We start from the raw sequence: 22,771 nt of genomic DNA, 5'->3' as shown, positions 1-22,771 counted from the left end.
AAGAAAAAGATTTTGCTGGTTACTTTGGAGATAGTAGGATCTCATCTTCAAGAAGCTTTCTGGCCCTCCTAATTGAAAACAGCCCACTCTCTTAGTCTCCACTGTTACTCTGTATCTCAGACCCTTGATTGTTTTGGTCAGTGCATACATAACAATTTTAAGTTACTTGTTTGTTTAATGACCATCCCCCACACACATTACCTCTCCCTTCTCCCTACCTCCTCCCCACTCCACTAGAATGTAAGCTCCCTGTTGGCAAGGACAGAGCTGGGACCATGGTTGGTCATGGCTCTCTCCTCTGTGCCTAGAACAGCACCTGCACATTGTAAAAACCCAGTAACTGTCTGGTGAGTGAACGAATGAATGAACGAATGAATGAATGACTTTATGAATGGGCAGCCCTGGCAAAAGCTTCAGGCTTTCCTTAGAAGCATAGAAAGGAAGGGGAACTGATCTTGTGGCTGCCACAAGAGGAAAAGAAAACTAGTAAAATTGTGACCACGTAGATCTAGTACTGAAGTTCTGGACCACAACGGCTCAGAATTTCTAGGGAAGGGAACACAGGGAGTGTGTAATACCTGGGTAACTCCAGGCCAAAGGAGTTACACACATACATACACATACACACACACATACACACACATACACACACAAAGAGAAATACAGTTCCCAGAGACTAGGGTACATCAGCATTTGCTAGGTTGTTTGTCATTTCAGGCACAATAATCTTTCTTCACTTGGCCTCTGGGTTACCTCCCACTCATTACCCTTGGGTCGCCCTTCTCATGGGTCCCTCTTCCTCAGTTTCCTTGGCTCACTCCTCCTCATTCTCCCATCCTCTGAACACTGGACTTTCCCAGATTAGTTGTAAAATCTCTACTCACACACACTTCCTAGATTACTCCACCTGCCTCAGGGCCACAAGGACCATCTGCATGCTAACAAACATCGAATACCTACCCTGTTTTAACCTCTCCTCTGACCTCCAGACAGGCACACACAGCTTGGCTGCTCAACACTTGACCTGTATACCTAATAAGCAACTCAAACTTAGATAGGGACTGGGACTGAAGTCTGTATTTTCTCAAATCTGCTCCTCCCAATGACAAATCCAACTCCACAGGTGCTCAGGTCAAAAACCCTACAAGCATGATTTTCCTCCCTCTACTAAGCTACCTCCAATTACTGCCAAACTCTGTCAGCTGAGTCTTCAGTATGACCCCCCCCATAATCTGAATATATACATGTGATATATGTATATCATATCTTCTTTATCCATTCATCTACAGACAGACATTTGGGTTGCTTCCATAATTTGGCTACTATAAATAATGCTGCAATAAACATAGCACATGAAAACTTTTGAATTAGTGTTTTATATATTGTTTAGGTAAATACTCAGTAGTGGAATTACTGGATTAAACAGTAGTTCTATTTTTAATTTGTGAGGAAACTTCATGCTGTTTTCCACAGTGGCTGCACCAGTTTATATTCCCACAACAGTGCATGAGGGTTCCTTTTTCTCCACATCCTCACCAACACCTGTTGCTTCTTATTAGTCACTTTTCTGATCCCATGGTATCAGACCAGCATATATTTTAGGGTCGTTAAGCAATTGCTTTTGGTGCCTAGAGTCAGTCTTTTTTTTTTTTTTTTTTTTTTTTTAGATTTTATTTATTTATTCATGACAGAGAGAGAGAGAGAGAGACAGGCAGAGGGAGAAGCAGGCTCCATGCAGGGAGCCTGAGGTGGGACTTGATTCTGGGGCTCCAGGGTCACACCCCAGGCTGAAGGCCACGCTAAACCACTGGGCCACCGGGGCTGCCCTAGAGTCAGTCTTTTGAGCAAAAATGTAAATAAGATTACCTCCAAGTTTCTGCCAGTAACCCTTTATCCCAGTCTTGAACAACAATCCCCTCTGGTTTCAGTATCTTAGGGTATACCTTTTCATACCATGAAAGCTACCAAAGCTAAAACATATGTTCCACATAAGAGGAAACAAAGACCTTCAACAAACACCTGTGAAATTCAACTAGGTTTCAGGTGCTAGTGAGGCTCTGGGGAGTCAAGATGAACAGGACATGTCCACATCTTCGAGGAACTCACAAAGGAGTCCAGGTGATGGCAAGAGGACAAGATCTTCACAGTGCAATGACAGAGGGATGCCCAGTGTACTGCAGGGACCAAGTAGAGGATACCCAGCACAGCCTAAAGAGGGTCAGCCAGGCTCCCTAGAGGGACTGGCACCTCAGCTGAAGCTTACATAGAGGACTACAAATGAACATACACAGTGGGTCATATACCAGCATGTAGAATGTAAGCAAAGCCGTGGTGGCATGAATCTGCATGCTGTGTGCAGGAAACCACAGACGTTTGAGGCAAGTTACTCTGAAGGTAAGGCTGGAAAGGAAAGCAGAGAGCAAGAGAACTTTATTGAATGTAATCAAGGAGTATAATCTTTGTTCAGCAGGAAACAGCCACTGAAGCAGGAGAGCATGGGTGCTATAAGGACATGTTTGGAGGCAGGCCGACTGTCAGGAAGCTGTGGTAGCATCTAAGGAGAAGGCGATACAGGTCTGGATTAGGCAGGAGGAATGGAGATGGGGGAGAAAGGCAGATTTAAGAAACAGTGAGGCAGGAGACACCTGGGTGGCTTGGCAGTTGAGCATCTGCCTTCGGACCGGGGCGTGATCCCAGGTCCGGGAATCAAGTCCCACGTCGGGCTCCCTGCAGGAGCCTGCTTCTCCCTCTGCCTCTGCCTCTTTCTGTGCCTCTCATGGATAAATAAGGAGAAAAGAAAAGAAAAGAAAGAAGTGGAACTTGATGTGAAAGAGACCAAAAGGAGGAGGCAAGGATAAACTTATGGTTTCTCTTCTTGAGGCTATTACCAAGTACAAGCAGTAACATCAGGCAAGAAGAAGATTTCATTTCAGGTGCACTGAACTTGAAACTTTAAAGGAAAAGCATTCATTCATTTATCCATAATTTAAGAGGTACTTACAAAATACCCCTACATGAATATAGGAGTGTAAATGTGAAGAGAAAAGTCTGGACTTCAGAGATTGGGTGTCATTAGCACACGGATGATCGGGAGTTAACCCACGAGGGTTGTTGACACAGTACTTGGTCCAAAGGACGCTGTCCATGGGTACCTGCTGGAAAGAACTGAATGAAGATTTACTCTGTAAGAAGAGCAGAGCTGGGAATGAACCAGGACACTCCAGAAAATACCAATGGTTCAGGCTTGGGTAAAGGATACAGAAACAAAGTAGTCAGAAGTATGGAGGACTAGAAGGGTGCAGTATCATGAAAATAAAGTGAGATAGGAACCAAGTACACACACATTATCAGGTATTAGAAAGGCTTTTTTATTCTGAGCCTTCTTCCTTTTTTTTTTTTTTTTAAGATTTTATTTATTTATTCATGAGACACAGAGCGAGAGAGAGGCAGAGACACGGGCAGAGGGAGAAGCAGGTTCCATGCAGGGAGCCCAATGTGGTACTTGATCCTGGGACTCCAGGATCACGTCCTGGGCCGAAGGCAGGCGCCAAACCGCTGAGCCACCCAGGGATCCCCCTTCTCCCATGTTAAAATTTCTTCAGGAATTATTCCTGAGTAGAAAGTAGAATGGACCTATAGATAAATCTAGACTAAAAAAAAAAAAAAAAAAGAGGGGCACCTGGATGGCTCAGTGGTTGAGGGCCTGCCTTCAGCTCCGGTCATGATCACGAGGTCCTGGGATCGAGTCCCACATCAGGCTCCCTGCAAGGAGCCTGATTCTCCCTCTATCTCTGTCTCTGCTTCTCTCTGTGTGTATGTCTCTCATGAATAAATAAATAAAATCTTTTAAAAAAGAGACTTTTGTCAGCTTGCAATTCAAAGGTTATTTGGGCAATAGTTGCATTTCTGGTCACCAAATTTAATTACCAAGTTTGTGCTATTCTGTGATTTTTGCTTTAAATCAGTTTGAATACTTTTTTTCTCATGGACTATGATTATTTTCTATTCTCAGTGTTAATTTTCTACTGGTGATTTAAACCAGAAGATGTAACTTTGTCACTGTGAAAGCAATTGAATGTCCAGGACCTGGTGGCATCATTTACTTAGTACTACATTCATCTACTGGTGAGAGAGGTTGTGGCTTCTGGTCAATGCCATGTGAGTGTGATGATTACTGGCTGTAGACATCTAATTTTTGTTTGCTTTTTGTTTTGTTTGGGCCTTTGCCTACCCAGCATCCATAACCCATCCTTAGGATAATGGTGTCTGAGTTTGTCTTGGGAAACCATTTCTTCCCCATTTCCAGTCCAAGTGATTTGGGTAGAGTGACTATACTGGGCTTCAAGGGGAAGGCATGTGACCCAGGGTGAGATCAATAAAGCACTGTGATGCCCTTGGCTTATGACTGGTTCATGGCCTGGCACATGACCCGATCAGAGGCAATAAGGTAGAATTCTTGGACTTGTTAGATCAACCAGGCCAAAGGCACTCTGTTGAACTTGAAGCTGGGTGGATCAATATGGATATATACCAGGAGCTCACGTGAGCCACCATATAATGGGGAGAGCCTGTCTGAGAATGAAACTGATATAGAGGAAAGAAGAGGTGAAATATGAAGAGAGATAGAGACTGACCAAGTACTGAAGACACTGTGAGCCTAGATCTGACTGTGCCTGAAGCTAGCTAGTATACTGTTGTATTTCTTAGTTATATGAACCAATCAATTCTCTTTGAAGCTTTAGTAACACTTTGTTAGTTTTCCCACCGTTTACACCCAAAAAGACCAAATAAGTTACATAATTGCATCATTATTTTTTCTGCTTTATCCACTAACAGAGAATCAACTGCCTAAAGTCATAGAAACTCCCTTAGCCCAACTAGCCTACGAATTGCAACCCACACTGTGCTCAGCATTTGTAGGTCAGCCTTTCTGTTTTCGTCAGCCTCATTCTCTGTTTCTCCTCTCTCTGTTCCTCTTGGTTCCTCACCTGATTTCACAGAACCTACAACATTCTATGGTTCTATGGTGTAAGGTCCACTAGGCTGTGATCCTCACTGCTTCCCATGGACACCTCCTCTTTATTGTGTTGACCTCCAGAGGGCTCTTACTACCCTAGCAATCTGCCTGTTTTAATAACTAGAGGAAGGACTGGAGGACTGGATGGCAGCCACTTCTACCCCGAAGCTTGGAAAGCCCGGTGCTCAATTGTTGGGCTCTGGCCACCACCCAATGCCACCAGTACACTCTGTTCAAGCTCAAGCCTTCTTGTCCTGAAATGCCGTACCTGCTCCTGCTTTTTCCTCCCTCCCCTCTGAGGACAAGTTTAGCCTGATGTTATCCCCAATCTGTCATCTCTGTCATTGCTGTGCCACCCAGGACCTTTGCCATTTCCCCTCAGGGAGCTCGGGAGTGTTTGTGAAATCATACCTTGTTGGTCCAGAGGAATCCAGCTTTCAGACACGATTGCACAAGCACAGTGATGACACTCTCTCTCCTCAAATAGGTCGTTTAAGGTTGTTTCCCCCCTTTCCTGCCTCCAAACAGGCAAAGTAAGTCATTCAAATCTGCCAAGAGAGGGAAATAGTTACCTTCAGAAGTATACAAGAGAATCTTTCCTTCAGCTTTTCCCTGAAACCCTGGGAAATAACAGACAGATCAACACTTGTAAGGATGGACGATCTCCTTCCTCTGCTCTTACTACCTTTCTCTCATCAATGAGTATAAACCGAGTAGCCTCTTAAGCTCTTGTCAAGCCCCAGAAAACTGACCTGTAATCACTTAACCTGAATACAACAAATCTTTAATGAGCATCTACTATGTGCCAGGCACTGGACTAAGGAAAGGGCATACAGAGGAGAATCATACAGGCAAGATCCCAGCTTCATTTATATTCTATTGCAGTGAGGGTAGAAAAGAGGCAGCAAATAAATGTATGAACAATAAATGAACAAGATTTCAGATAGTGAGAAGTACTATCAAGGAAATGTAAGCAAACAATTTTAGAAAGAGTTATCAGAGGAGGTTATTCTACAGAAGTGATATTAGAGTTAAAACCCAACTGAAGGGATCCCTGGGTGGCGCAGCGGTTTGGCGCCTGCCTTTGGCCCAGGGCGCGATCCTGGAGACCCGGGATCGAATCCCACGTCAGGCTCCCGGTGCATGGAGCCTGCTTCTCCCTCTGCCTGTGTGTCTCTGCCTCTCTCTCTCTCTCTCTCTGTGACTATCATAAATAAATAAAAAAAAAAAATTAAAAAAAAAAAAAAACAAAAACAAAAAACAAAACCCAACTGAAGGGGATCCCTGGGTGGCTCGGCGGTTTGGCGCCTGCCTTTGGCCCAGGGCAAGATCCTGGAGTCCCGGGATCGAGTCCCACGTCGGGTTCCTGGTGTGGAGCCTGCTTCTCCCTCTGCCTTTGTCTCTGCCTCTCCCCCCCCTCCCCCCGCCCCGTGTCTCTCATGAATAAATAAATACTTAAAAAAAAAAAAAAAACCCCAACTGAAGAGGGACACCTGGGTGGATCAGTGATTGGATGTCTGCCTTTGACTCAGGGCAAGATCCCAGGCTCCTGGGATCAAGTTCCACATTGGGCTCCATGGAGGGAGCCTGCTTCTCCCTCTGACAGTGTCTCTGCCTCTCTCTCTCTCTGTTTTTCATGAATAAATAAATAATCTTTAAAAAGGAAAAAAACCCAACTGAAGAGAAGGTACAAACCATGTGAAGTCCATGAAAAGAGTATTCTGGACAGAGGGTCAGTACACACAAAGGCCCTGGGCTTGGAGCAAGCTTGATGTGTTAAGTTAGGGGCCAGTAAGATATGGCCCAGGGACCAATCTGGCCTGTCTTCTTTTTTTATATAGCCTAAAAAGCAAGAATGGCTTTTATATTTTTAAATGGTTGGGAGAAAAAACCAAAATAATATTTCATGACATGAAAATTATGTGAAATTCAAATTTCAGTGACCATAAACAAAATTTTTATTGGAAAGCAGCCATGCTCATTCATTTATATATTTTCCATGGCTGGTTTCATGCATCATTGGCAGAGGCTGTGTGGCCTATAAAATCTAAACTATTTACTATCTGGATATTTGTGGGAAAAGTTGACAGATCCTTGTATTAGAGGAACAGGAAGAAATATCTTCCCAGGTAGAAAGAAACTTGAATTTAATTTAACTTGAATATTTAACTTGAATAATTTAACTTAATTATTTAGAATCCTTTTGCCTGTAAGTAACAGAAATTGACTTCAGTAATGTGGAGAATTAAAGGTAGCCATAAACTCTTTGGTACTTTCCCATCAAGAGGTGGAATGTAAGCCATCTCCTCTTCAATCTGGGTAGCATTTACACTGCTTCAACCGATAGAATATGGCAGAAGTGCTTCTGCGCCAGTCCAGGCTTGGGCCTGAAGAGACTGGCAGCTTCTACTTCTCGCCTCTTAGGACTTTCTCTGAGAACCCTGAGCCCCATCTAAGAAGCCTGGCTACCTTGAGATGGCCATCCTGGAGAGACCACATAGACATGCTCTGGATGAAGTTCCCAGCTGAGCCTAGGCATCTAGCCATCACCACCAAGATGCCAAATATGTGAGAGAAGCCATGTTGGACTCTTCAGATCAGTCCATTAGCCAGCTGAATACCACCGAGTGAGTTCAGTTGATGCTACACAAAAAAGAATCACTTACCTGAGCCCTGCTTGGCTTTTGGCCCACAAAATTGTGAAATATTACAAAACAGATGCTGTTTTATGCCTCTATGTCTTGGGATAATTATTTCATAGCAATAAACAACCAGAACTAGTAACAGAAAATTTTACTGTCCTACATAAAAAGTTCAGAGATAGATCAGTGTCCATGCACACTATATCCTCATACTGCTTTTCCACAATTCCTTTGGCTTTGCTCTCTGCTTTGGGATGGTTTCACCATCAGGATAGTAGCAAGGTGGCTGCAGTAGTTCCAGGAGTCTCATTCAAACCTGATAGTGTCCACAGTCAGAAGAAAGAATGTTCTCAGAAGAGAGAATATATGTAGGCTGTCAGTATCTACCCTGGAATTAGGGATGGAGTCTCCTCAAGGTCACTGGGGAGGAATGAACACCTGATCAAAACTAGCAGAAGGAAGATAAGAAGAAAGTAGGGAGGAAGTAGGCAAATGGATATTGGGTCAGCAACCCATCGGGTTCAAAGTACCTTTCTTCCTACAATCATTCATCCATTCATTTAGAATACTTTATGTTGAATCATATGAATATACTTTTTAAAAATAAGTCAAACAAGAGATACTTGGCTGTCTCAGAGATTGAGTATCTGCCTTTAGCCCAGGGTATGATCCTGGAGTCCCGGGATCGAGTCCCACATCAGGCTCCTTGCATGGAGCCTGCTTCTCTCTGCCTAGGTCTCTGCGTCTCTATCTCTCTGTGTCTCTCGTGAATAAATAAATAAATAAATAAATAAATAAATAAATAAATAAATAAAAATAAGTCAAACAAAAAAAGTCAAACATGGTCAAATTTCAAATGGCCATTATTAATATTCATTAGGCCTTTATACAGTAGCAGGTATGGTGCTAGACACTAGGGCCACCACGATTAATTGGTACCAAGATAAAAGAAAGGAAAGAGAAGGACCTTAGATATAATCTAAGAGCTATATAGAACCCAGTCAAAATGGAAATGGATAGCCCCTTGTTCAAAAATTATTAAGAATTTCAAGACAGCAGGGGATCTGGGCAGCTCAGTTGGTTAAGCATCTGCCTTTGACTCAGGTTGGGATCCCATCCATAGTCTTAGAATCGAGCCCTAAATCAGGCTCTCTGCTCAGCAGGAAGTATGCTTCTCCCTCTCCCTCTTCCTCTGCCCCTCCCCTCTACTCATGCTCTCTATTTTTGCTCTCTTTCTCAAATAAATAAAATCTTAAAAAAAGATTTCAAGATGGCAATAACACAGTATTAAACCAAACATGCAGTCCTTCACAGCACAGGGCCCTGTGGGATTACACAGGGTGCATGCCCATGAAGCTGACCCTGGGAAAGAACAGCTGTCCACAAGAAAGGACAGCAAGGGGCCTAGGTTAAAGGGGGTCCAGGAGCCCTCCATGAGGAGACGGTGTCTACACGAGGACCAAAGAATGATTAAGGAGTGGCCAGGTGAAGAACCAGAAGGAACATAGCTCCCCAGCAGAAGAGTAGTGTTCTTCCTCACTCCAGGTTGGCTGAGAGACTTAGAGTGGCCTGTCTTCTTCAGTTGTGTTCAAAAAGATAAAGGTAACAGATACCTTCCCTGTCTGTGCCAGCTCAAGCCTGTTTCCCAATCCTTTTCTGTGTTCCAGATCTTAGCACTTGGGTAATCTACCCATATAATCTGATCCTTCCCCTCCAGCACTAGAGATATGAGGAGAGCCCTAGAGGGGCCCTGTTCCCTGCAGAGCTCAATTGTAAGTGCTTCCTAGGACAACAGCCCAAGCTTCCTGATCCACTTGGCCCAGGCTTGTCATGAACAGGGAAGAGTTCTCCCTATCCTCACATGGGCTAACTGCAAACCGTAAAGACCTCAAAAGAATTTTGTCACCAAACCTGAATCTTTTCCCTAAAAGTACCCTAACTCATTTTTAGTTCTACAATGTTCTTTTTCTATATCAGATCCTATGGATATTTGATGTTAGTGGGCCTCCCAAGTGGGTTGTAAATAGAATCAGATGAGCAGCTTATTAAAAATACAGATGCCTGAGCCTCATGCCAAACCCAACTCCTCTATTTTTAACAAGTTCCACAGGTAATTCAGAAGCTCTGCCAGTCTCTGAACCATCGCTTCAGCAAGCTGGAAAAAATGAGGAAATAATTTCTATTTGGCTGTAGGAGTCCAAAGGTTCATTTCTGTCATTAAATGTGACCCCTGTAGCCAAGCTATAGTATTTCCCCCGACCCCCCGGGGATGCACTCCACGACCCCCAGTGATACCTAAAACCACAGATAGTATTGAAATCTATGTATGTCTTTTCTATGTTTTTATATATATTTATAATCTATGATAAAATTTAACTTATAAATTAAGCACAATAAGACACAAACAACAAAAATAAAATAGAACAATTATAACAATAGACTGTAATAAAAGTTATGTGAGTGTGGTCTCTCATCATCTCTCAAAACATGGTGTTGGACTGGATTCATCCTTCTTCTCGTGATGATGTGAGGTGATAAAATGCCTGTGTGTAAGATGAAGTGAGGTGAATGACACAGGCATTGCAACATAGCATTAGGCTACTAGTGACCTTCTGACATTAAATCAGAAGGAGGTTCATCTGCTTATGGACCGTGATTGTCCACTGGTAACTGAAACTGTGGTAAAGTGGGACTACTGTACATTAAGTCAGTACCTCAATTTCACCAGCAAATAATCTCCCCAGTACATCTTTACCCTGGACGCTCTCCAAAGTGTAAAACTCTTGTTACCTTCCCATTAATCTAGTCTCCCCTTCTAGGGGCAGCACCTCAGTCTCCCCAGGCAGCTAACCACCCCTCTCCTACAGTAGGTAGGCTTGGAAGGAATGTCAGTCAAGGTGCTCTGAGGCATCCTAGCTGACCAGTGGATCCAAGAGCCACGTTTGGCTAACTAGATCTTCTCTCCCAGGAAATTAAATCTTGAGACGAGTGAAATAGAGACCAAAAGTAAATGAGGTTGATTCATCTGGTACAAGTGACAGCAAAAATCTGTCTGTTGGTTCCTGTTCCCAAAGTAATCCTGGTTCTTATGCTTTCTGAAACCTGATTTGCCAAGCTTTTTCTTGGGATTTGCCAGCAACCTCACTGCCCATTTCTTTTGAGTAAGCGAGCCAGAATTGGTTCTGTTGCTTGCCACCAAAGAATCCTAACAGATTCTTAGAACTAAAGTCTTTGATAGCATTCTATATGATAATGATGTCAGAGCTTCCACTCTTATGAAGCCGTTATGAATGACACTCTTATAATTAAAGTGGCCATTCTACATGAAGAGTTTATTTTAATAATGACATCTTTGTTCCAGGAATAATAGACAGTGAAAAAATTCCTCAATAGGATAAGGGATTATTCACTGTCCTACCAAAATATCTTAAATAGAAACAGGCTTTGGGTAAATACTTTTGATCTAAATGAGGTTCATTGTCCTAGACCTTAGGGAAGGAAAGGACAAGAGAAAAAAGAAAAAGGAAAGGCGTTTGGTTTCAGTTTAAAGCAGCCTCCCTTCAGCTTCATCTTATCCTTCTTACAAATTTAAGACAAGGCCTACTCTTGAAGTATTTAAGAGAGGCTGGAAGTTGCATCTGAACATGTACTTGAAGGGGTGACTACTGCAGAGGAAACAGCTTCAGGGATTGAACATCTTCCTCTCAACAGCCTCGACCTTATTTCTACCCACATCTCACTGTGACAGTTACTACAAGCTTTGGTCTTTGCTGGCATCTTCGTTATTATGATTCTAGCTAGCAGTTCCCGAGTCCTTCCCATGAACCAGGCATGCTGCTGGGTGTTTTACAGGTGTTATTCATTTAATCTTTACAATGGTCCTTCGAGGTTAGTATTATCATCATCCCCATTTTACAGAGGGAGAAACTGAGCGCAGTGTGGTTAAGGCATAGGGTTAATGATTGAAGGAATCCATCACTTACTGCTGGTGTGTTCCCATCAGTTTCAAAGACTTCCTGCCACTGTGCCCTGTCACCTTGGGTGGAAAGTGCCTGCATAGTCCACGTTGAATGTGGCACTGCATCTCAAAGAAAATGGCAACTGGACTCCCTGTTCATGTCATGTTCTGTTTTCCTGAATAAATTATAAGATCCTTGAAGACAGGAACTATGCTTTGTCTACCACAGTATCGCTAGCTCACGTCTGGTACAGAGGAGGCAGTCAAAAAATGCTCGTATAATCAATGACTATCTTGTAGGGTCCTCAGACCTTAGGAAAAAAGAGTATTAGTATCAAGAGGCCGCTTCTCGGGAAATAGAAAATCCAGGTTACCCCTAGAGAATCCAGCCAACTTAAAAGTTTGGCCAAGCTTTTAAACAGAACAGATGATTCTGAATTTGGGGTCCTGGGCAGTGCTTTCTTTTCCAGAAAAGCTATTCCCTCTTCGAGACACAGTCATGCTTTGGCTTAAGTTTGAGGCGAGTAAGTTTCTAAAAATCTGACAGGGAAAGTATAAGCTAAAAGGCTGACATACCAGTCATACTTTTTCCAGGGCTAGCTGCCTAACAAAATGCCCAAATCCAGCTATAATGTGCTCCACTCAGGACTGGGAGCTCTCAGAATGAGAGCTAATCTTTGATGGATATAAGATCCACTATGTATCCTTGGGCAAATTCCTTTTGTGCCTCAACTGTGAAAACAACCAAATAACAACATATACAACCAATCAAAATTTCCTGCCAAGTCTATGGGGTTCCCTTAGCGGAGTTTCATTTATTCACTGATACTAGTTCAGAGTCTGGCCTTCAGGTTCAAGCAAACCTGGAATCAGGCTTTGGCTGTGCCAAGTACTAGCAATGTGACCTTGTGCATAACAGTGTAAGCTGTGATCTCACAGCCTCAGTGGTCTTGCCTATTGTTGGGAGAATGGCATTATACCATAATGTCATTATGCATGTGGAATGCTTAACCTGGTGCCAGCACATGATAAGCAGGCAGCAAATGGTGGCTTAATGATATCTCTGCTGGCTTCACTTAGACATTTCATGCAAACCAGTCTAACAGCCCAATGCGTTCTTGGTGATTTAAGTGGCAGGTGTGATCTAAAGTCATCCTTTAACCATGTAGAATACGTTCTCAACTTCTAAATTATAAGCAGAATTAATTAGGAATAAGACAATGAAGCTACATAGATTTATTTATCATGATGTTTCTGTCCTGAGCTCTCCCCTGGAGAAGGTTTAATAAATCTACTTTTCTTACTAGATCTATTATAATCTATTATCCTTACTGAGCCGATTATAACCTATTATATTTGCTAAATCTATTATTGTTACAAAGATCATTTTGACCATTTGTCAAGGAAAAGCAACATTGCCATTATACATATCTTGACTGTCTTGTTGCCCAAACTTTCTATTTTAAGATTTAATTGTAACGTATGGAACAGGTTTGGCTTTGAACATAGCGAGCAGATGAAACATTACTGCTTCTCAAAAGAGATTCTTAGCAGCCATTCAAATATCCCCATCCTGCTTCCTTTTCATTAGATCACTGGTCAGTCCCCTACAGTTGCAAGCCAAATGATTTCAAAGGTTCAAAACATCCCTTAAATCACAATGCCTATATGCAGAACCATTGAGAGGGAGAAATGCTAACACACTGACAAGAGAATTCTTTGCTGAAGTTAGGTGCGGCCGCAGGAATGGGAGCTACTGGAAGGTGGGCAGTAGTCTCTACAAATCAGAATGATTTTACGTGTCCCCCTTCTTCCTGCTAGGGACAGACAATACTGATCTGTATTGTGATCTGTATGTAATGTGAGCAAAATAGCCTGTTGTTGTTTTAAGCCACTGAGATTCTAGGGCTCTTGGTTTCCACAGCATAATCTAGCCTATATTGCCTGATACAGAAAAGGTACAAATGCAGTTGACTGTGTAACAGACACACTCACGAAGCCATGCCTACTAAATCCTCTCATCTTGGTCAACAATTTCCAGAAGCTAGCAGTTTAGTGGTTTAGAGAAATGAAGCTCTGAATTGCAGTCAACATTAGAATAGTTTTAGCAGACTAGTGCAAAGATTCAAAGCAATAGTCTTCTACACCATTTTGAGGGTGACATTCACGAGCCCCAAATCTGTATTTCCAGCTGGACTTCTCATCTGTAAATGGACTAATCCACTGACATCCTGCAGAAAATCCAGAACCAGCTGTCTTCTCCTCATCCTCAGGCACTTCCCAGGTGAAGTGGCAAGCTGGTGCTGACCTCAAATTGAAGACACATTGGGATATGCCATCCACCCAAGGAGCCTTCATGATCAAAGGAGTTTATTATCTGTCCCTCAAGTCTCCATGGAGGGAGGGCTCAGAGTCTTGTACATGTCATAAAGAATATTCCTATTTTTTTAAATGTTATTTATTTATTCATGAGAGACAGAGAGAGGCAGACACATAGGCAGAGGGAGAAGCACTCCCCCAAGGTGGGAATCTACCCAAGAACCCTGGGATCATGACCTGAGCCAAAGGGTGACCATTAAGCCACCCAGGTGCCCCAATATTACTATTTTAATTTAAAAACCACATGTGCTCTAGGTCTGACTAGCAATAATAATGATGATCATTTGTTGAGTGCTTTCTAGGTGGCACCAGGACGTGAACACTTCACATTGCTCATTTTATTTAGTTCTCCTAACTCGACTGGGTGGAAACTAGTAGCTCTTGTTCTACAAATGAAAAAACAAAACAAAACAAAAAACAAACAAAAACCCAAAGCTTAGTACAGTCCAATAACTTGCTTAAGGTCAGCCAGCCTAGAAACAGAAGAAATTATGCCAACCTGGGAGCTGTTCTCTTATACAGGGCACACTTGACCCCCTCTCCTGGCCATAGTGTTATGTCTCCCAACACCTGCACCCAAGATCTAAAACTCTGGAGTAGGGATGCCTGGGTGGTTCAACGGTTGGATATCTGCCTATGGCTCAGGACGTGACCCTGGGTCAGGGGATCAAGTCCCACATTGGGCTCTCTGCATGGAGCCTATTTCTCCCTCTGCCTGTGTCTCTCTCTCTGTCTCGCATGAATAAATAAATAAAATCTTAAACCAACCAATCAATCAAACTGGAGTTTTCCTTGTCTTCTTGTGTTGCCAGTGACCTGATGATCTCATTTCTGGTCTCAAACCAACATTGCTGTAGTATATTCCTCAGGAGAACGAGGCCCTCAACACCTGCTTGGTTTCTTCCTGCCTTCACAGAGAGGAGTCTGAGAACCCAAAGGAAAAACAAAACAAGTGATCCACAGGGAAAGAAAAAAAAAAAAGGATGGAGAGAAGTTATTTTCTTTGATAACTATGTGTGACTAACTAGCAACTGAGGACAAGGAAACTGATCTGCGGGCTCTTAAGAGCGCTTGAGGCGGAAATAGACCCTGTGAGCCCAAGAAGGGGGTGGAACCAGGGGCTGCAGCCAGGAAACAAAGGACAGGAAACAGGATTTCTTTTTTCCAAAGTCCAGAACAAAGCTGACGAGGAGTTTGGCAGGAAGAGGGACCACCATTTCATACTTACAGTGGAAAAAACACCGCGGGCTCAAAATTGAAGATATTTGGGAGGGGATGAGTCATGGAGGAATGGTGATATATAATCTTCGCTTTCTGAGAATAAACACTTAATATTCCTGCTCAGCATTCTTTTATTACTTGGCTGCCGTCCTCATGCTTTCTATGGGAAGTCAGGAAAGGGCTGGAAGCCTCCCACTTTGCTCATTATGGGATACTAACCTGGAAAGCAAGCTCTGTTCCCTGCTCTCCATTCTCTCTTTCCTACACTGCTATCCTGCTTCCTGGATTGTCTCTCCCACCCTATTAGTGTAGGTAATTCTTCATTTGCAGGTCTCAGCAGAGATGTCACATCCTCAAAGGTGCTTTCTCTGACTTTCATTCTGTGGCAGAGTGTGCTAGCTGCTGATCCAGGATCCAGCTACCTTTTTTCTCATTAACAATATTCTAATTTTGTTGGTGGTGAAGTTCCAATTAAAAGGTACATTTCTGGGATGACTGGGTGGCTCAGCAGTTTAGCACCTGCCTTCAGCCCAGGGCGTGATCCTGGGGTCCTGGGATCAAGTCCCATGTCAGGCTCCCTGCATGGAGCCTGCTTCTCCCTCTGCCTGTGTCTCTGCCTCTCTCTCTCACTGTGTTCCTCATGAATAACTAACTAAATAAAATATATATATTTTTTAAAAAGGTACATTTCTCAGCCTCCTTTGCAAGTGCGTGACCATGTGACACAGTACAAGCCAATGAGACGTGAACAGAAGCTGTCGGATTGTACTCCGGTTCCCTAAACGACCAATTCAACAGGTGAGCAAGCTAGCCCTGTATGCACTTGGCCCCTCTTCCCTGCCTGACCCTGGACGTCTGTAACGATTCACAGCACTCTAGCATCCTTCCACCATGCATGAAGTGTCCAGGACCACACGCTAATGATGGCACATCAGAAAGTTGGAAGGAACCTAAGGGCCTGATGACACGTGTCTCTGAAGAGACAAAGTAGAAAATAAGTAACATCTAGATGAACAAAGTAAAATATAAATTTGACTTTTTAAATTTTTTAAAAGATTTTATTTATTTATTCATAAGAGACATAGAGAGAGAGGGTGGCTCAGTGGTTTAGCGCCACCGTTGGCCCAGGGTGTGATCCTGGAGACCCGGGATTGAGTCCCACGTCAGGCTCCCGGGATGGAGCCTGTTTCTCTCTCTGCCTGTGTCTCTGCCTCTTTCTCTCTCTCTCTCTCTGTCTCTGTCTCTCATGAATAAATAAATAAGATCTTTAAAAAGAAAGAAGAAAGAAAGAAAGAAGAAAGAAAGAAAGAAAGAAAGAAAGAAAGAAAGAAAGAAAGAAAGAAAAGAAAGAAAGAAAGAAAGAAAGAAAGAAAGAAAGAAAGAAAGAAAAAGAATGAGCCAACTGGAAACTGTTTAGACTTAGTTCAATTGCTTTTTCTGGAAAATATTTTCAAGTTGTTACTTTGGTAGGAAAATGTTAAATATTTGGATAAAATATTTGTCAAAATATGGTCGTACTAAAAAAAAAATACGGTCGTACTTCTTCCCATTTGCCATTTGATAAATGTGCACAGAGAGTACACAGTTGTGTAAAGCACACATTATGGAAACCTCAATTAGTGAGTATAAAAATGACCATCATCCACTGACGTGCAAGTAGCCCCTAACTTGGTTTGGGCTCCCCAAAGAGCAGACCAAGAAACAAAGACTTAAGAGCAAATAGTTCATTTAGGAGGTGTAGGGGCACTGGGACAGGGTTGGAGAGGTGACAGAGGAAAGGCAGGCAGCCAACAAGGGGTGTGTTAGTATGTCAGCAACTAGAGCAAGTCACTGGGACTCCACCCTCCAGAGAAACTCAGGGAAATAAGGTAAATGACATACCTTCAAAGTATCCCACCAGCGTGGGGAGGGAGCTGGGCGACTTTTACACCAATTCCCATCAGTTGTCAGTCAACGACTCTCAGGGTATGAATTCCCTCCCAGCCACAGAGCAGGACAGAGGGGCCTTCTGTGTCTGAAAAAAGTCTGTAGGCACAGAGGTGCAGAATTGGGCAATGAGAAGGATCGAGAGCACAAGAAAGCAGTAAGGTCTAAGGGACACTGACAGTCAACACTCTGGCTCCCTTCAAGTAAAGCTCAGACATCAATGTCCGATTTCATAGGCGACACAGAAGTTTTTAGATGGCACAAGGACAAGCTTTTTTGTTTTTAATAGTTATAAATTAAGCTTAACGTCTCCTTCTACTGAATGCATAAGGTGCTGGGTTTTCCATCTGTGGAACTGATGTAATAAACAGACCGTAAAAGGAATCAAGTACAACGAAGGTGATCAACTGATTTAAAGAACACTGAAAACAGTCATATAGATGGTATGCTAATATGCAAAAGGCATGGGAAATGACACATGTTTGGGCATCACTGAAGGGTATTGGACAGCTAGTGAGACTGAGGCATAAAGCTAGGCTGCTGAGTGTTCATAAATATCTACTGGATACCCAGCACTCTTCTAGAGTAGAAGAGATTTTTTTTAAAGATTTTATTTATTCATGAGAGACCCACAGAGAGAGAGGCAGAGACACAGGCAGAGGGAGAAGCAGGCTCCATGTGGGGAGCCCGACGCGGGACCCGATCCCGGATCTCCAGGATCACACCCCGGGCTGATGGCGGCACTAAATCTCTAAGCCACCAGGGCTGCCCAATACAAGAGATTTTAAAGGCATGAACCTTGCATCAAGGATTTTAGCCGCAGTGGTGAGAGCAAGACCACTAGTAGCAGTGGTAATAGAGGTAGTGGTGGTGGTGGTGGTGGTAGTAGTAGTAGGGGTGGGATAGTGGTAGTGATGGTGGTAGTGGTGGCAGCGGCGGTGGTGGTAGCAGTACTAATGGCAGCAGCAACAGTAGTAATGGTGGTAACACCTGATGGGCTGAGTCCCTGAGAGGGAAGCCTCAGATCCCTCACAAAGAGGGTTCTTGGATCAGCACAATAAAGAATTCAAGAGCAAGCCATTTAGAGAAAGGAGACCAAGATTTATTAATTCTAGAAGTAAGAAAGGAGCTACTTCACAAAGTAGCAGTCTCTCCTCCCAGATGAGAAAGAGGACCCCTCTTTGTTTCTAAGGATAAGGGTGTTTTTTTTTTTAAGATTTATTTATTTATTTGAGAGATACAAAGACAGAGACAGTGAGCAGAGGAAGAGGGAGGTGAGCAGCAGACACCCCGCTTAGTGGGGAGCCCAATGTGGGGCTCAATCCCATGACCCTGAGATCATGACCTGAGCCAAAATCAAGAGTCAGAAGCTTGCCCAATTGAGCCACCCAGACGCCCAGGGTTTTATAATCAAATAACCATACAAGGAAGGGCGACTCTTTAACTTGGGGCTCATAATTTGCGTTGAGAGCTTAGTTTTTCTACTCTCTTAGGGCTGTGGAGTTCCTCACAGGGAACGAGTTTTACAAATGCCCAACTTTTATGGCTTTTACTGTCAGGGGGAGTGAGGTCTTGTGGTCTTCTGTGAGCCGGATCTTGTGACTCTTTTTTTTTTTTTTTTTTTTTTTTTTTAAATATTTTTTCTTTATTTATTTATGATAGTCACAGAGAGAGAGAGAGAGAGGCAGAGACACAGGCAGAGAGAGAAGCAGGCTCCACGCACTGGGAGCCCGACGTGGGATTCGATCCCGGGTCTCCAGGATCGCGCCCTGGGCCAAAGGCAGGCGCCAAACCGCTGCGCCACCCAGGGATCCCGTTGTGACTCTTTTTATGACCTGCTGACCTCTGGGTTAAGGGTCAGCCTAAAACCAATGTGGCCTCCCTTTGGTCAGCTGGTCTCCTAAGCCACCCTTCCCCTCCGCACTAGCAGCAGCAGCACTGGCTCCCTGGCCGTAGAGACAGCTCCCAGTTAGTGAGGGTTTCTGCTTGCCATCTCCTTACCTGCCATCCTCAGGGAAACTGGGCCCCCCTTCATAAAATCCATGAAACATTTAAAGGGCTGTCTTTGCAGAGAGTGAGATAGAAGAAGGATCCTGGGAGATGATTTCACTAGGGTTTCCTAAGGAGGGAAAAGCAGCCCTCACTGCAGGATCATAGAGGATACAACGAGAGGTGTCCTGGCCGGTCCGTGGTCACAATGTGAGAACAGAGAAGGCACGGCCATAGATCCTTCAGGTACTGAGCCAGCTCCTATTCCACTCAAGGTACAGAGCCGGCCTCAGCAGCTGGGGACAGGAAGGGGAGAGAGGAAAGGAGCTACAGATGACGCTGCCACACTGCTCCCAAAATGTGCTATCTTATTGTGTAAGACGACATAAGATCCAGATGGCAATTTTTGGATTTGTAACTTCCTATATAGAAGTCACATTTTCCAGTACATCCTAATTCTATTAGGGTGTGTGTGATGGCCAAATGTCATTAACAATGGCCAGGCCTGAAAATGAAGACAGGCATTAGGCTGGACTGGCTCAGCAGCTGCACCAGCTCTGTGCTCGTGGCGGGGAGGGGCAGCGCGCAGGAGCCGGTGCTGGGCCGCATCTAAGTGTCATGTGGCCTCCAGGGACCGGCACACACTTGTAAGCACAAATCTGTACTGACAGCAACGTCACATTCGATCGAGGCCTGGTCTCAGCCTTGGAGCCATAGACTTGCAATACAAAATGCCTGAATGGCTTGGCTCGAAAACAAATAGGTGCTTATTTGCATTAGGAACTTGAATTTGCATGTTGTTGGCTTCACTTAGGGACAGAAAAAGGAACTATATGTAGTCTGTAGTCAGTGCTACAGCCTTCTGATGTCACACTGGGTCGTCTAAGACGGAAACCATCAACCACGGGGCAGGCCGGCGGGGTGGGGGGTGGTTTATCCATCAGATGGCCAGGGTCTGAATGCTGGTTCTGCCTCTCACCCCAGCATGAGACCTAGGGAAATCTGCTTAGTTTCCCAGAGCTTTTCTTTTTCTGTAAAATGGGTACAATAGAAGTACCCACTTCATAGGATTGTCATGGGCATTAAGTGAGGCAGATTTTGAGCTTGGGGCCTGATATACAGTAAGTGCTTAAGAAATGCATGTTTATGGGGGCATCTGGGTGGCTCAGGCAGTTAAGTGGTCGGGTTGGTACAGGTCTTGATCTCAAGGTGGTGCTCAGCAGGGAGTCTGCTTGGGATTCTTTCCCTCTGCCCCTTCTCTGCCTCTAAAATGAATAAATAAATCTTAAAATAAAAAAAGAAAAGAAATGCATGCTCATGACTAAGTATGACAGGTTTTTATTGTAGCCGTCTTTACTTAGACGTTGATCATCTTCCTTGTTGCAGAACAGGAAAGGGTACTGGTAAACTAAGTGAACAAGGAGACACTACATGGAGGGGGTCTAATGCCCTGGTGGCCTAAGCAAGCAAGCAAACCAGAATCTAAGCCTGCTCTTGCCTCAAAGTGATGAAACCTAAGGACAACCAGTCTCAAACAGCCGCAGAGGCTTCGAGCTACCACATATCAAACACCTTCCTCTCTTTGCTTCCACAGTTTCACTTCAGTCTTTCCCTGGCTCCTGGCCCTGGAGTGCTCAATAACCACTTCTGGTTTGGAGCTGCCTGATTCCAGGGGATTTTGGGCCCAAATAAACTCTTCAAGTGTTTAAGATGCCTCAGTTTATCTTTTAAGAGTATAAAGAGGGACTGACACAAAAATGGGGACAGGCTTCACCCCAAATGCAAGCCTTGCAAGAAGAAGACAGAAGAGAGAGGCAGGAGAAGAACGAGTAGTGCTCTACAACACCCGATGGGAATGGAAGTCAGGACAAAGGAGGGCCAGTCATGATGGTGCTCTTGTGCTCATAAACACAAATTAATCTGACCGTGACAAATAATTTGGTGGGAAACTACATATGGCTATTCCCAAATAAAATGGGAAATGAGACAGAGAATAATTAAAACCTTATTGGAAGTAGGAGAAGAAGCCAACCTGCTTTTGCAGGCAATATCCAAACACCAAAGCTCAGAGTAGGCTCATGGGTAGGACAGACTTCTCCTGCTGCAGCCTGGGAGCCATGGTCTCCCCTGGACCACGGGGACAACTCCTCAGTGACCTCCTGCTTCCACTCTTACCCCTGCACATACCATTCTCTGCCCAGCTGCCAAAATTCTCATTTAAAAATATAAATCAGGCTATGTTACTGCTCTGCTTCCAATTCCAAGGGCCTCCCAGTGGCCTTAAAGTCTATACTCCCTGTCACGGCCTGAAAGATCATAGTCAAAGTCTTCAAACACTTCTCTGGCCCCATCTCGTACTGCTGTCTAGCTGACAATTCTATAATGGGCCAAGCTCCCTCCTACTGCAAGGCGTTCCCTCCCACCCTGGACCACTGCTGCCCACATCTGCACCTGGCTGGCTTCCTAGTGTGTGAGGCTCAGTTCAGACATCAGCTCACCACTAAAGAAGACTTCCTCAACCACCCCAAATCAAATCTTAATTCTCCTGCCCCTATTCTCTATCCTATTACTTCCTTTTATTTTCTTGCTAGTATTTTAACACTAGGCAAAATCACCTTCTACATTTGTTTATGCACTTATGATCTAAATCCTCCCCCACACACACCAGGATGGGAGTCTCTGGAAAGAGGGAATTTGTTCACCAATGAATCTCAGGGCCTAGCATGGCATCCAACACTGAGATTTCTTGAATAAGTAAGTAAATAAATATGAATATAAATTTCATATTTACATATTTCACTCTTACAGCCCTCCCCCTTTCCACCTCCATCTCCCAGCTTTGGGAGAGTGTGTGACATGGAGCTAAAAGCTATCCAGAGGTGCCTGGGTCCTCAGTCAGTTAGGCATCTGCCTCCTAATTTTGGCTCAGGGCATGATCTCAGGGTTGTGAGATCAAGCCCCTCGACGGGCTCTGCCCTCACTGAGGAGTCTGCTGGAGATCCTCTCTTTCCCTCTCCCTCTGCCCCTCCCTCTGCTCATGTTCCCTTCCTTTCCCCCCTCACTCCCCTCAAGTAAGTAAATATATAAATGAATAAATAAAAATCTTTAAAAAAAAACAAAGCCAGAAGCTATCCAAAGCCAGCCTGTCCTTCTCTCTTTCATGAAGACCTTACCAAGTTGAAGACCAGATGGAGGGGGGCTTAGCAGGCCTTCAGAGTGAGTGGTCTGACTTCGGGGCAGCAAGCAGGGTTTTCTTCAGCAGAGGGAGTTCCATAGCTTGGTGAGTAATGGGACCTAAGAGCTATTCTCTTGCAGATCCCTGGGAGCACACAGACACCAGGGCATGGAAGGATGGAGGGGACAGAGCGTTACAGTGGGCACAGGGAGGCAGGCCCCAGCATGGAAGCCCAGCCTGGGACTCCTACACCCTGGGGGGCATGGATGTGCAGGGGCAGCCAGTTACGGGTGCTCACCTGAGCCAGGTCAAGGCCCAAGCATCTGTCTGCTGTGTCACCTATAGTGGTCTCCCCCATGTCTGGGTATGAAACCTGGGGATGGCGGAAAGGGAATAAGAACTGAAACTGACTTTCCTAAAAGTCTGATGGAATGGGGGACTAGAGTCAGGTTCAATTAAAAAAA

General features: G+C 44.2%; 1 protein-coding gene and 1 long non-coding RNA gene across 30 annotated transcripts in view; one reads left to right on the top strand and one right to left on the bottom strand.

Moving 5' to 3' along the window:
* The window catches only part of LOC144314033 (uncharacterized), a 287,113-nt gene that overhangs the window by 7,843 nt on the left and 256,499 nt on the right, over positions 1 to 22,771 (bottom strand). For 20 of the 28 annotated variants that reach the window (XR_013379678.1, XR_013379685.1, XR_013379686.1 and 17 more), the window contains 4 exons: positions 5,429 to 5,565; positions 3,002 to 3,152; positions 2,646 to 2,771; positions 9 to 2,554 (listed from right to left, as the gene is read on the bottom strand). The gene's annotated coding sequence lies outside the window, so the exon portion shown is untranslated. Of the gene's footprint in view, positions 1 to 8; positions 2,555 to 2,645; positions 2,772 to 3,001; positions 3,166 to 5,428; positions 5,566 to 14,808; positions 14,921 to 17,098; positions 17,243 to 22,605; positions 22,681 to 22,771 lie in introns of those variants that run through there. The other 8 variants (XM_077897652.1, XM_077897654.1, XM_077897649.1 and 5 more) reach the window with 8 other exon arrangements.
* LOC144314034 (uncharacterized) lies at positions 200 to 15,340 on the top strand. Of its 2 annotated transcripts, XR_013379691.1 has the most exons (4): positions 200 to 347; positions 4,013 to 4,158; positions 13,809 to 13,901; positions 14,809 to 15,340. It is a non-coding gene; the product is annotated as an uncharacterized LOC144314034 (long non-coding RNA). The 2 variants fall into 2 exon arrangements; XR_013379690.1 differs by having other exon boundaries at positions 13,809 to 15,340.

Source organism: Canis aureus, chromosome 5, assembly GCF_053574225.1.
Source record: "Canis aureus isolate CA01 chromosome 5, VMU_Caureus_v.1.0, whole genome shotgun sequence".
NCBI classification, from domain to species: Eukaryota; Metazoa; Chordata; class Mammalia; order Carnivora; family Canidae; genus Canis; species Canis aureus.
This window is presented reverse-complemented; position numbering and strand designations above follow the sequence as displayed.